The following is a 14,146-nucleotide window of genomic DNA, read 5'->3' as shown; positions in this document are numbered from 1 at the left end:
TGGCTTAGCTTAGGTTCCTCTTAAACCAACTTCATTCTCATGACCTCCCCCCAGAAGAGGAGAAACACCACAGCTCTGAGGTGATGTGAAAGGTGTTCTGCATGCCCCAAAGTCTCTCTTGCTCACTCTCCCCAGCCGGTTCCCAAATCACAGTTGTCCAACATGCATATGTTCCTGTTGGCGTTCCTTCTCATCAGAGCAAAAGGGTCTGTCTCCCCATACCCCAACCCACCTACACTTTTAAGTTTCAATTTTATGAATTTTTTTGACTAGATAACATTTGCAGATGGCACACAAATTTAAAAGGTGCAAAGGGGCGCACAGTGAGAATTCTCCTCACCCAGTCCCAGCCATCCGTGTTTTCCTCCTCAGAAACACCAACTTCGGTCTCAGCCAATATGGCAAGTGGAAAATGATAGCTGACTAAATAAATCTCACTATTTAAAGAATGAATGAATGAATGAATAAAATGTCAAGGTGTTTACATAAATCTTTAAAAAATATCTTTCCTTCTCCATTCCCCCACAAGGAGATCCTACAGGAATTCCACTACCACAATTAGACTCAGTCAGGACACTGTGACCCATGAGATGTCCCTGTAACATCCAGGCTCCTTAGAAGACAGTTTCAAAACCACTCCCATGGAAAAAGGAGTGCACGAATGTGACAGTGTGGTAGAAGAGTTTCAGGGAAGACTTGGAGAAGGGGTAAGGCCTGGACTAAGTGAGGATGAACGGAAGAAAAGGCACATTTTTTCAAATGTGTCAAGGGACTTAGCACTTAACCGACATTTCAAGGCAGGAGGGAGAGGAGAAGGAGACACGTAAACAGTGTGTGTTGCCGGCGGGGGAAAGAGGAGATGGGAGCCACAGACTGTCTCAGATTTCTTTGCCATCAGATCAGCAGCAGCAGAGTGCCTACCATTCACGAAACAAATACAATTCTAAGTAGTTTATTAACCTTCTCTAGGGTAATGATCACAAGAGTAGGTAGGCGTTGTTCTGTGCATTTATTCAGATGGGGTAACAGAGTCCAGGGAGGCATGGCAAGGGAAGAGGTTGCCCATGTTCACAACCAATAGCTGGCAAGTCAGCAGAGGGCTTGAAACAAGACAGGAATGCAATACATGAAAGCCCCCCATAGGGACAGGCTCGTCTCACTCTCTGGGTTGCCTTCTAGTATTGCTTGCCTTCTTTTTTCTTCCCTTTGCTCTTCCTTCCCTCCAAAAAGGACTGTGATGGGCATGCTTTGAAGGAGACCCTGGAAAGAAGGAAAAGAGTTGCTTGGATCTGCCTGGGAAGATAACTCAGGTTTGCCGACTTAATATTGGCTCCTGGGACATCCAGGGAAGTGTACGCACTCTGGGAATTTGAAGAGTAGAGACCCATCCACTCACCCATGACACAAACGTCAGTGGAGTACCCACCACGTCAGGCGCACGCACGCAATGGATAATTCTCATGCTAGCCTCCTCCTGGTTCTCCCCTTCACACAGAGGGTGAGACAACTGGGGAGGGAGGTATTGAGGACTTACTTTATTCTAGAATGACTCAGAGCCTCACCTGCAGGTGGATGCACCTCACTGCCTGGCTGTCCACAAGCATGCCTACCTGTTGCACAAACCGAATCCCCCACATTTTTCCAGGGTGATGATACAGGACCCCACTGGTGGTCTTAGCAGCTTATTTAACACACGGCTTTGTGCGGGCTTGGTGGGGAGGCAGGTGGATATGCATGGAACTTCCTCCCTGAGATGTCCCTGTCCAGGTCTGTGATTGGGTATTTTTTTTTAAAGATTTATTTGATGGAGAGAGACACAGCAAGAGAGGGAACACAAGCAGGAGGAGTGGGGGAGGGAGAAGCAGACTTCCCGCCAAGCAGGGAGCCCGATGCGGGGCTCGATCCCAGGACCCCAGGATCATGACTTGAGCTGAAGGCAGACGTTTAACGACTGAGCTACCCAGGCGCCCCTGTGATTGGGTATTAAAATGAGGGGTAAATATATCATTCCAGGCTCAAAAATGAGAGATGTTATTTTCTACTGGATGGCTTAAAGAAGGAAGTTTCCACGGAGAAGGCGGTATATGTATTGGAGTAAATTAGTAAGTAAACAAAGAAGCCAATGAACTAACCAACACTTGGTGTGAGGAGAAAGGCACCCAGGTGTTGAGCCTGTTATAAGCATGAGATGAGAAGGAGCAGGCATTATCTAAAAAGGCAAAGAAAGTCTGGAGGCACCAAAGTCCTTCTTGGCCCCTATTCCCGCTTTGCCCAGGGAAAGCCCAGATCCTATTGAAATGTGAACGCTTGCAGAACTCAGCCAAACCAGCTTCAGGGACTGAGGTGTTCCCTGGAGCACCATCTTCTGTTGCTGATGTATTTGCTTTTACAATTGCAACTTGTAAGAGGCTTGTGGGCCCCTCCCTCTCTGATGCAGAGATTCTTTGGTCTTGAAGGGGATGTACACTGAGCTGCAACATTGCTTTGGGTTGTTTGTGGAAGGTTAAACCATGTAGTCACCCTGAAGCCTGAAATTCACAGCTAAGCTTTGCCACCTTGCTGTCTGAAACAAACAGCTCATTCTTCAGTGGGAAGACAAGAGTAAGATCCTTCCAGGACTTGACTGACTCCTGGTTCCAGCTGGCTTCCTTTTTCTCAAGGCTCACCACCTACCCACCTGTATTTTCAGGTCCACCCTGATTCCCCCACCAATCGCACTGCTAGAGACAGAATTGAGTACTCCATACACACACACACCCCTTTGTGACCATCAAGCCTAGTCCTAGCACCTGGACCAAAGTCACGCCATCTTGGTCTCTGTTCCTATATGGGAAATCATGCCAACTAGCCCTCGCCACTGGGTACCCGGAATTCCTTCCCTGGGATCCAGAGTCCTATCCTTGAACTAGATCCCTACTTGTTGCTAGACCACCTGGATTCAAGCCTCACTTGTTTCCTGAAGGTACAGCTATCATGGTCCCAGCCATTCACTAGGCAGGCTCTCGAGAGGCGCCAAGCTGAACATTGCACAAAGTCAGCTGATGTTTATTCCCCAGAACTGCCCCTGTGAGACAGGCACGATAATCACCCCCATCCAGCTTAGACACAAAAGCAAATACGAGATCGAGAAGGGAATAATTGTGGCCTTTTAGTTTCATTACACTTCAACTTTTAAGTGGGAGGAAATTTAATTTTGAGATTTTAATCTTCCATACAAAAGTAATAATGGTGAGAAGTTTGTGTTGCTCAAATAGGTTGTATTTGATGTTGCTGGCCTTGCATAATTTGGAATATTTTGCCATCATTGGGCTCACTCCACACCTATGGGTCATTTACAATATTCAACGTGCTGAGCATATTTTGAGATAGAAAATAGAATAAGGAATAGATTCTTTGTGCAAGGTGCATTGTGACCTTTGGGTTAATTCAGGCAACATTCTGTTCCGGGACATTTGGTCAAACATAATTCTGAGTGTTTCTCTGAGGGTGTTTTTATTTAAGTCAGTAGACTGAGTCCTCCCTAATGTGGGTTGGTCTTATCCAATTAGTTGAAGTCCTGAACAGAACAAAAGTCTGACCCAAACAAGAGGGAAAGCTTCTAATGGCCTTTGAACTGGGACATCAGTTCTTTCTAATGGCCTTTCAACTGGGACATCAGTTCTTTCTGGTTCTACAGCAGCCTCTGGCCTTTGGACTTGAACTGGAACATAGGTTCCATAGATTTTGGACTTCTCACCCTCCATAATGCTATGAGCCGATTCCTCATATATCCTTGTAATTTATGTATATATGTATATTTTTATATATTTATAATACATAAATAAACTCATGTTTATTACACACTCATATATATACATGGTTCTCTTTCTATGTAGAATCCTAATACAATGTTGAATGAAAAACTTTGATATTTTTATTTATATGCACTTTTTTTAAAAAGATTTTATTTATTTATTTATTTGAAAGAGCGAGAGAGAGGGGGAGAGAGAGCACAGAGGAGAGGGAGAAGCAGACTCTCCGCTGAGCAGGGAGCCCGAAATGGGGCTCAATCCCAGGAGCCTGAGATCATGACCTGAGCTGAAGGCAGCCTCTAAACCAACTGAGCCACCTAGGCGCCCCTATATGCACTTCATAATCCCAATTTATCCCCACATGCATGGTCTCCTTCCCCTGATATTCTGCAAGAGCCCTCCTGATGTGGTGATGAGGTGTGAGGAGTAGGAAAGCATTCTAGGGGTGCCTGGGTGGCTCAGTTAGTTAAGCGTCTGCCTTAGGCTCAGGCCATGATCTCAGGGTCCTGGGATTGAGTCCCACATTGGGATCCCTGCTCAGTGGGCAGCCTATTTCTCCCTCTGCCCCTCCCCCCCGCTCATGCCCTCTCTCTGTCAGATAAATCAATAAAATCTTTAAAAAAAGGAAGCATCTATAGATCTAAGATTGGGTCCCAGTCCTTTAGTGAGCCTGTGTCCTTAGGCTGTGACCTTCACCATGTTTCTCAGTTTTGTGGTATTTTGATTCCCCCTCTTAGGAGGCACAGAAAGTTTAGAGGGTGCTGGAGTTGGTGCTTCCATTCCTCCAGATCAGTCAGGGTCTAGCAAACTCCCCAGCAGGTCAGGCTCTGCTTCACTAGTTTCCCTTGAGGCAGGCCTTGTTAAGAAGAACAAATGCCCTGTTGTCTTTCAACATGGTTACTTATCCCTTTCCCCTGCCTGAAGCTTCAGGGGGTTTTCCTCCAATATTCACTATGAGACCCTGACAGGGCTCCTGGAGGTAAAATTCCCAAAAGTGGGAGAGCCTTTTCTAAGACCAGGGCTGCCCTGGGGATTTTACGGCTCAGACTTGTCCACACCGAGCCTCTAAAACTTCCTCAATTACAGATTAAGTTTCCTACCCCACCTAGTACCAGTATGGGGTTCTGTGAAGTTTCTGCTGTGGACATTCTACTCCAGTAAGCTGTAACTCTAGGTAGCCACCTGGCCGTCTTTTCAACTTGGGGGCGACAGTCTGCCCTATGACCTCAGGTCTCTGATGGATCTAAGAGCTGATTTTCAATTTGCTCATCTTTCTTTGTGTGAACATGAGAGACAGTTTCCAAGCTGCTCCCATACCTAACTGGAAACCAGAAGTCTGCATTTGTTTATCATTTAAATAACTCTGCCAGCTAAAGGAGGCTGGTCACATTATGCCCTCTTTATAGATTTAAAAACTGAGATCCAGAGAGAATACTTTGCTCGCCAGTCATAATGCTGATAACTGTTGTCCAAGCTACCATGGAAGTTCAAGCGTTTGATCAGAAGTTCAGGGCTTTTTGTGCTGAAACAAGCTGAAATGTCACTCACCCGCTAGTGGAGTGACGCCGTATCCATCATCTAAATTTGCTCCATCTCAGATTTTGCAACTGTGAAATGTTTAAACCATTAAACACACTTTGAAATTTTATATTATGTCTAAACAATGTTTATATTCCACCCAGGTCTTCTGGGGAAAGGGATGGCTTGCTATCATGCAGCTAAGTAGTGTTTTCCTCCAAATATGCAGCTTTAATAATGTGATGAGGCAATTTATAAATGGAAGCCCCTGTGTCTCATGGACATGGAGGGGAAGGAGTGGGGGGGGGCAGTAAGGTGGGAGCAGGTGCAGAGCCCATTAACCCAGCTCAGCCCACCTCTTAAATGGCCATGACGTATGGCACTGCCTGGCAGCCCTGGCTTTCTCTCTTTCTTTTTAATCATTAACCTTGCAAGCAAAAGTCTTCTTATTTTAATCTTCAAGGTTGCAGCAAGTCTTCCCATCTGTAACTGCTTGGTTCCCAGATGGAAGCCAACAGAAGTTCTCTCTGCTGTCAGCCCAGACACATGATGCCTTTGACAGATCTTTTGCTAAAAACAGTACTTGCTGTTTCCAAGGAGCAATGGAAGGGACACTGGAAGCAGAATGCCAATTCCAGAGGGTGTAAAGACCACACACAGATGATCTCAGCATGTGGGTGCCAGCTGTGGGGACACTGGGGACAGGCTGAGCTGAGAGCTCTGGAGACAACTAGTGGAAGAAGGAATAGACCTGAGTTTGAAGTGAGGGTATTTGTTTGGGTTCAAATTCCGATTCTGCTGTCTGAGAGCTGGATGGACTCTGGGCAACTTGCCCTTGAACTTTACCCCCTCATCCATAAAATAGGGTTAGCAATGCCCAAGTCACAGGTCTTTCCCAATATTTGAAAAAGTGCAGTATCTATAAATGTCTCCTTCCTATCTTCTTCTTCCATCCTCCGCATCCTTTCCTTCCCTCCTTCCTTCCTATCTTCTTCTTTGTTAGACTATTTCCTTCTTCACAGGGATCCTATGGGGAAAAGCAAGATTAGAACAGACCAAGAAAGGTCTTAGTGAGTTATCTCCCTCAATTAGATGTAGAGTTTGGGATCTAAGGTGAGGCGGGAGATTCAGCACTGTTTGGGGTGGTTCACTGTGAGCATCTCCCCATCAGGAAAGCTGGGTCAGCTTGTTTAATTTGGGGCAAGTCTGAACAGTAGGCTCAGATTCTACATCCATGGAAAGGGACTAATGTCCCTGACTTTCTCCACATAATTCCTAAGAGTCATGACAATTAATGAACATAATATTTTGGTTTGTTTTGTGTTTTGTTTTGTTTGAGAAAGTAAAACATACCATGCAAACATTATGCTTTGTTACTAAAATCTACTGGTGACAAGTCTTTGGCCTAGAGTCAAGGAATGTCAGCACAGGGAAGCCAGTGAATTAGAGAAGCCCCTTCCTTTACAGAAGCAGAAACTGAGGCTTGAAAATTCAGATTCAAATGACTGTTAACTGGATTGTCACTCAGGATTTCCACATTCCTCATCTTTCCTATAAAAGAATGATCCACAGGTGCCTGGGTGGCTCAATTGGTTAAGCATCTGACTCTTGATCTCAGCTCAGGTCTTGATTGCAGGATCCTGAGTTCAAGACCTGGACTGGGCTCCACGTTGGGTGTGAAGCCTACTTAAAAAGAAGAAGAAGAAGGAGAAGAAGAAGGAGGAGGAGGAGGAGGGGAAGGAGAAAGAGAAGGAGAAGAAGAAGAAAGAAGAAGTAGAAGAAAGAAGAAAGAAGAAGAAGAAGAAGAATCCAATATAAAAAAAAAAATCAAGTGCCAGAATTTTCTAGAAATCCAAGTACTAACTTGTCTGAAAAACTTAGAATCGTGATTTTTTTTCCACGACTTTTCTGGCTTCATGTGTTTTTTGTTACTGTCAGAAATGATGCCTTAAAGTATATGAATAAATGCCTTTTTCCCATTTTATCTATAAGTATTTTAGAATGTATTTCAATAATGACTGAATTTTTAAAAATTTAACACTACTATCATCATACCAAAAACCTAGCAGCATTCCTTAATATCATCAAATACAGTCACTTCCAACTGTATGCACATATATAATTATGTACATATACACATAAATACGGACATATATATGCACTTGTATATATAGATATAAAATATATGTGCATGTATATATATAATATGTAAGCAATTTACATGTTTAATCAGTATACAAATAGTGTCCTATATATCTCAATTGATTAATATATCTCTTAAGGGCTTATACATTTATCCTCCATCTCTCACCTCTACCCTGGAAAGTTATTGTTGAACAAACAGATCATTTAACCTCTAGAAATTCTTACAATCTAGATTTTGATGGCTCCATCACCATGATGTCCATTAACTTTTTCCTCTGTCCTCTGTGTTTTCTGTAAATTATAGTTGGATCTGAAAGCTTGATTGGGTTCAGATCTATTGGTTTTGGCAAGAATGCTTCACAGGTGTTGTTGTGTTCCACTATAAGTAGACACAATGTCTGATGGCCCATTTTATGATATTAGCAGGCACCAATGTTCAGTGCCTAGATCCATTACCATTTGAAACATGGTGATCCTCTATTTTATCATTGTTCTTCACATACTAACTGAAACAACCTCATACAGAGAAACTTCCCTTCATCAACTATTGGGTAATTCATTGATACAGTCAGAGAGAAAAGGCAGAATAAGTGCTTGATTCTCTTCCTTGCACATTTCTCAAACGAGTCAATTCACTGGCACCTACCAACAGGTCACCTGGTAAGGTTTTTGTTTTGTGTCACTGTAAACTCAAGGACTTAAACATACTGGATGTCTTGTTCCCCTGATGTTCTCTACTGTTGCTCAAATTCCGCCTTTGGTCAGCGGGAACCACTGCAAGTTGGGTCCTCTGTCCTTTAGATGTTATTCTAATAATTGGATGACTTCCTTGTCTGCTCATTTGAAATATACTTCAGGCTGATCTTGAACATTTTCAAGAAGCTCTGCTTCCTTTTAACAAGAAATCATATTTGGAAACCACAATCTGGGCACTAGGAATGCTCATTGACCCTGGACAGGTGACTATTTCCATGCCTTTACAGAGGACTGGGTTAGGGAATATTTTTTTAAAAATGCATTGTAAATACAGACTGATGGTTTTAGTTTAAATTCCGAGCTTCAGGTTTTTACTTAAATCCCTTAATTTATATTAGTACTTCTTTTCTTACATGCTGAGAATCCAGATTTCCTTTTTTTTTTAATTTTATTTTATTATGTTAGTCACCATACAATACATAATTCGTTTTTGATGTAGTGATCCACGATCCATTGTTTTTGTATAACACCCAGTGTTCCATGCAGTACGTGCCCTCCTTAATACCCATCACTGGGCTAACCCATCCCCCCACCCCCCTCCCCTCTAACACTCTGTTTCTCAGAGTCCATAGTCTCTCATGGTTCATCTCTCCCTTCAATTGCCCCCCCTTCATTTTTCCCTTCCTTCTAATGTCCTCCATTCTATCCATTATGTTCCACAAATAAGTAAAACCATATGATAATTGACTTTCTCTGCTTGACTTATTTCACTTAGCATAATCTCCTCCAGTCCAATCCATGCTGATGTAAAAGTTGGGTATTCATCCTTTCTGATGGCTGAGTAATATTCCATTGTATATATGGACCACATCTTCTTTATCTATTCATCTGTTGAAGGGCATCTCGGCTCTTTCCACAGTTTGGCTATTGCGGACATTGCTGCTCTGAACATTGGGGTGCATATGGCCCTTCTTTTCACTACATCTCTGTCTTTGGGGTAAATACCCAGGAGTACAATGGCTGGCTCATAGGGTAGCTCTATTTTTAAATTTTTGAGGCACCTCCACACTGTTTTCCAAAGTGGCTGTACCAACTTGCATTCCCACCAACAGTGGAAGAGGGTTCCCCTTTCTCCACAACCTCTCCAACATTTGTTGTTTCTTGCCTTGTCAATTTTTGCCATTCTAACTGGTATAAGGTGGTATCTCAATGTGGTTTTGATTTGATTTGAATTTCCCTGATGGCTAATGATGATGAACATTTATTCATATGTCTGTTAGCCATTTGTATGTCTTCTTTGGAGAAGTGTCTGTTCATGTCTTCTGCCCATTTTTTGACTTATTTGTTTTTTGGGGGTTTTGAGTTTGAGAAGTTCTTTATAGATCTTGGATACCAAGCCTTTATCAGAAAAGATGGTATTGGTATATCACTTATTGACTCATTTGCTTTATCACACGATATGCAATAGTCTTAGAGCAATAACAACCACACACCATCAGCATTTGTGATTCCTTACCCTGGGTATCAGGCTATACACAGTTCATTACATAGGCACACTGATATATATACACATATGTACACATACATATATATGGACTTATGCATATATACCACATACATAAGTATGCACACATATATGTATGTATGCATAAATACATGTATATAGGTATGAAGAAAGAGATTTTATATTGGTAGACCTATGAAAGAGTTTTATAGCAAAACTATTTTCAGGGGTGCCTGGGTGGCTCAGTCATTTAGCATCTGCCTTCGGCTCAGGTCATAATCCCAGGGTCCTGGGATCAAGCCCCGCATTGGGCTCCCTGCTCCGTGGGAAGCCTGCTTCTCCCTCTCCCACTCCCCCTGCTTGTGTTCCCTCTCTTGCTGTGTCTCTCTCTGCCAAATAAATAAATAAATAAATCTTAAAAAAAACCCACTATTTTCAGAAACAAAAGTCTTTCTAAAAAATTTAAACATCAAATGTCCATGTGTTTTAAGAGAAATACTTACAGTCTCTTCATATTATCTAAGTATTAAAAATAAGAATTTTGGGGCACCTGGGTGGCTCAGTCAGTTAAGCAGCCAACTCGTGATTTCACCTCAGATCATGATCTCAGGATCATAGAATGGAGCCCCATGGTTGGGCTCTGCGCCTGGCACGGAGTCTGCTTGAAATTCTCTCCCTCTCCTTCTGCCCCTCCCCCCACTTGTGCTCTCTTTCCTAAATAAATAAATATTTTTTTAAAAAAGAGGAATTTCTTTTAGTACACATGCACATTCTTTAATCAGATGCATTTGTGACTTTAATACAGCATCACTGGTATTTTCTGAAGAACATGTTTTTAAGTCTTATTTGTTTGTTCATAAAGTTGCCCAAAATCTTTTTCAGAGATATAGTGTATGGAAAATACATTCGTGGTTACAAGTCCCAAAAACTGACTCTTTTCTGGAGACCATTTTCATTTTAATTGAGAAACCTCTCTCACTATATACAGGCAAAGAGATACCCCAGCAAGCTCAGAGTAAATTCTGCTGAATGAAAAATACTCTCCATTCCATTTTTATACTGAAATATGTAAAAATGTTGGCATAATATTGTTACCAGTAGAGCCAGTCTTCCCCCAAGCAGAATGCTTTTCAACAATGTATATATTCTTATAAGACAAACTCTGTCAAATAAGTTATTTCTATTTTGATTCTCTGAATATTTTGCTAAATTTAGAACTACAAAATTAAAGGCTTTTTTCTATCTTATTCTATTTAATACAGGATATTAATTTATCCAATTAAAAATAGGAGTTACATCAAAAGATTTTTTTTTTCTCTCCCAATGAACAATTCTAACATTTCAAAGTTAAATACGGTGCATCCTTTGAGCTCCACTGAGCTTTCAGTCCTCCCCTTGCTTTTGTAAGGATGCATTTTAACACGTTCCTATTTGCAAGCTCTGTTTTCAGTCATTGCAGTTTGCTTGGAAGCTTCGAACACTTAAGGTTTTCAGTATTTGGAATTAAGATTTCCAAGGTATTTTTTAACAAACGATACCACGGTGCAGAGGATTTGCATATAATAAAAGTTCTAAAGTATGCCAAGACTCGGGTTTGTTTAGAAAGCGGTTCATCAGAGCTTCAAAGGTTTTTAAAGTGGATCAAGGTGAAGCAGCAATGAAGGAAAGCACATATATTAGATGTTGATAATTCTACTCACTATTTGAATAACATTTTTAATTATGTAACACTGCAACCAATCCCAAGTATATTTTGGCTTCATAGTTGTTGTTTTTTAATGTAATAACATTATATGTACCACAGAACTGTGTTTCACTAAAATGCCATAATATCACCACAAAAAAAGAAAAGTTTTAGCTCCAGTGTTGAATTTTCACTGAATTTAAAATAGCATCCATAATAATATTAGGTGTTCCATCTTTGAAGAAATGAGCTTCCAAAGCTTTGCTTTGTTTTATGTTTGGATGAAGAACTGAATTACAGAAATTAATTGCCTTTCTTTATGATATCATTTCGGAGTTTACACAGTTCTTTTGGTAGAGGCAGAAACTTAGCAGTTATTTTTCCCTTTTCACACATTCACAAGAAAATATAGGATCAAATGAGTAAAATTAAATTAGAAAAATCATTTGCTCTAAATGAAAGGTCATGCTTTCCAGAGTAATTGTACCTTCTGCAGCTACGTGGGGGGGGAGTCACCATCTCCTGAAGGTAATCACCACATTCTGAAATAGATGATGGAGCTTTTTCAGCATATCCGTTAAAGTCCGGATGTTGTATGGTCAATTATTTTATTCTCAGCCCTCTGGTAGGTGGTAAATGTTGACAAAGGATGTGTTTATTATCGAGTCTCTTAGGAAAAGTTAAGATCATATTTAAATTTTCCTTGAATATTAGTTTTGGGGATTATTGCTGGAATCAAAAGTTTATTCTAAAACAAATAACCAAGTTTCACCAAACATAAAGCAATAAAATAACTGTAGCCGTATACCCTACAATAAATGGCAGAACCAGTGCAGTGAAGGCATTCAGATGGCTGTTCGTGTTCTCTATGAAGGACTGTAGCCTCTACGTCATGTAGATATTTCTTGTATTCTAGCTTCCCCACGCTTTCCGCACCATGACAGTGCTGGGCATTGCACTGGCCACGGCACCCGGCCCAGCTGGCTACTGCATTAAGTGGTCGGAAGGTACACAGGTTCAAAGATTTGCTCCCACTATCCCCCATGACCAAAGGAACCCCTTGAGGCAGACCTCAGTTGATTGTTTTTGCTAAGTTGCTTCTGGAAAGGGTCAAGAAGGGCGGATTACAGCTGACTGGCTTTCAGATTTAACCATGCGAAGAGAGAACTCCATTCACCGCAAAGATGGGATCGTGGTAGAAGCTAGGAGTACAAAATGGAACTCTACAGGGGTGCCTGGGCGGGTGGCACAGTCGGTTGAACGTCCAACTCTTGATTTCAGATCATGATCTTGGGATCGTGGGTTCAAGCCCCGCGTTGGTCTCCACACTCAGTGGGGAGTCCATTGGAGATTCTCTCTCTCCCTCTGCTACCCCCAACCCCCCGCTCACATGCTCACGTGCTCTCTCCCTCCCAAAACAACACAATAAAAACAAAGCCAAAAAAACAAAATGGAACCCTACAAAACCCACCCTGATGATTTCATTGGAATTATTGTTAATAACAGTTCTTAAAAATCAAAAACCCAAGATACACGATGAACCAGAAGGCATGCTGGGACAATGGGCATAATCTAAGAAAGACCCAGGAAGTTAATGATTAGTATTCCTATTCAGGCTCCATGCCTGTCAATATGTGTGAGTAGGTACGTGGATACATTTTTACACTCTGTGTTTTAGTCCCTGAGAATTCACAGATGATCTTGTGCTGGCTTTGAGGCACTATGTATGAAAGAACATGGGATCAGGAAAAATACAATCCTATGGCTAGTTTCAACCAATTGCAACTGTGTGGCTTGGGATAATTCTCTTAACCTCTCTGAGCTTCAGTGTTCTTACTTGTACAACGGGGCTCATGACATGTGTAAAATATGAGTGAAAGAAGTATGTTTCAAAGAGCGTTTGAACCACAGAGAAGAGGTGATGAGCCAGGAAAGATCTTGCTCTCCAGATCAACCTGCATCTCCCACCACCACCCCAATGCATTACCTATCCTCTGGTAACAGGACACCCACATGTCTCCAAACACTACCCACGCTTTCACACATCTACGATAAAACACCTGCTCTTCTCCTAGGGGAGGATGCTGTTCTCCCTTATTGTTCACTGGAGGGAAGGAAGCATTTCCTTCCTGCTCCTTCAGGGTAGAAAGAGTGAGTCTCAGCCCAACTTTTCCCAGAACATGGCCATCTCCTTGGCCAACAATCGAGACATTGGCCAGGCTATGCTCACTAGGAGGTGTCATCACTAAGGTCCTGCATCCTCATGATCAGCAGATGGTGGCAGGCCCTGGTCTCTCAGGACAGGCCTGCTCTTCTTTGTCTCCCTCTTCCAGATTCCATGTGGTTAGATGAGTAACTTGGACCCAAGTTCATCTGAATACCATCAGTCTCTCTCCACAAATAACCTGAGTGTGCAGGTGCCTAGAATTGCATACGGTGGTGGAGTGGGATAGGTGATGAGGGAGAGCGAAATGCAAAGCCCCATTGTTGCTTTGAGCCTTAGCTGCATACTCCCAGTTCAGCCTTTGAGAGAGATCTCTGTATTGGGTGTTGCACACTGTGTGACTCTTAGTAAAAGGGTTCTGACTCCTATTCTTGTTCCTTATACATACCTCTCTCGGAAATGCAAAGGAGGCCATGGGATGCTTGACAGGAAGAATTCAGTCTCCCCTGGCCCCATGTCTCTATCATCCTCTACTGCAACCTTTACCTGTCGTGCAGCCTTCCACCCTCCCCTCAGAGGCCAACTCCAAGAAACTTCCTTCATGTCCCTGTGCAGATTTCCATGCCCCCAACTAGATTCTCATG

The 14,146-nt window shown here is 42.3% G+C and overlaps 1 long non-coding RNA gene across 1 annotated transcript in view; it reads right to left on the bottom strand.

Annotated features, from left to right (window-relative positions):
• Window positions 1–917: 917 nt before the first annotated feature.
• LOC135363955 (uncharacterized) overlaps window positions 918–14,146 on the bottom strand; it is a 158,434-nt gene continuing 145,205 nt past the window's right edge. The window contains exon 4 of the long non-coding RNA XR_010410390.1: window positions 918–1,260. This is a non-coding gene — a long non-coding RNA (uncharacterized LOC135363955). The remainder of the gene's footprint in view (window positions 1,261–14,146) is intronic.

Source organism: Mirounga angustirostris, unplaced genomic scaffold, assembly GCF_029215605.1.
Source record: "Mirounga angustirostris isolate CCGP_5_RB_7025 unplaced genomic scaffold, mMirAng1.0.hap1 SCAF_4, whole genome shotgun sequence".
Lineage (NCBI taxonomy): Eukaryota > Metazoa > Chordata > Mammalia > Carnivora > Phocidae > Mirounga > Mirounga angustirostris.
The sequence above is the reverse complement of the archived record's forward strand: the minus strand, read 5'-3'. Positions and strand labels throughout refer to the sequence as shown.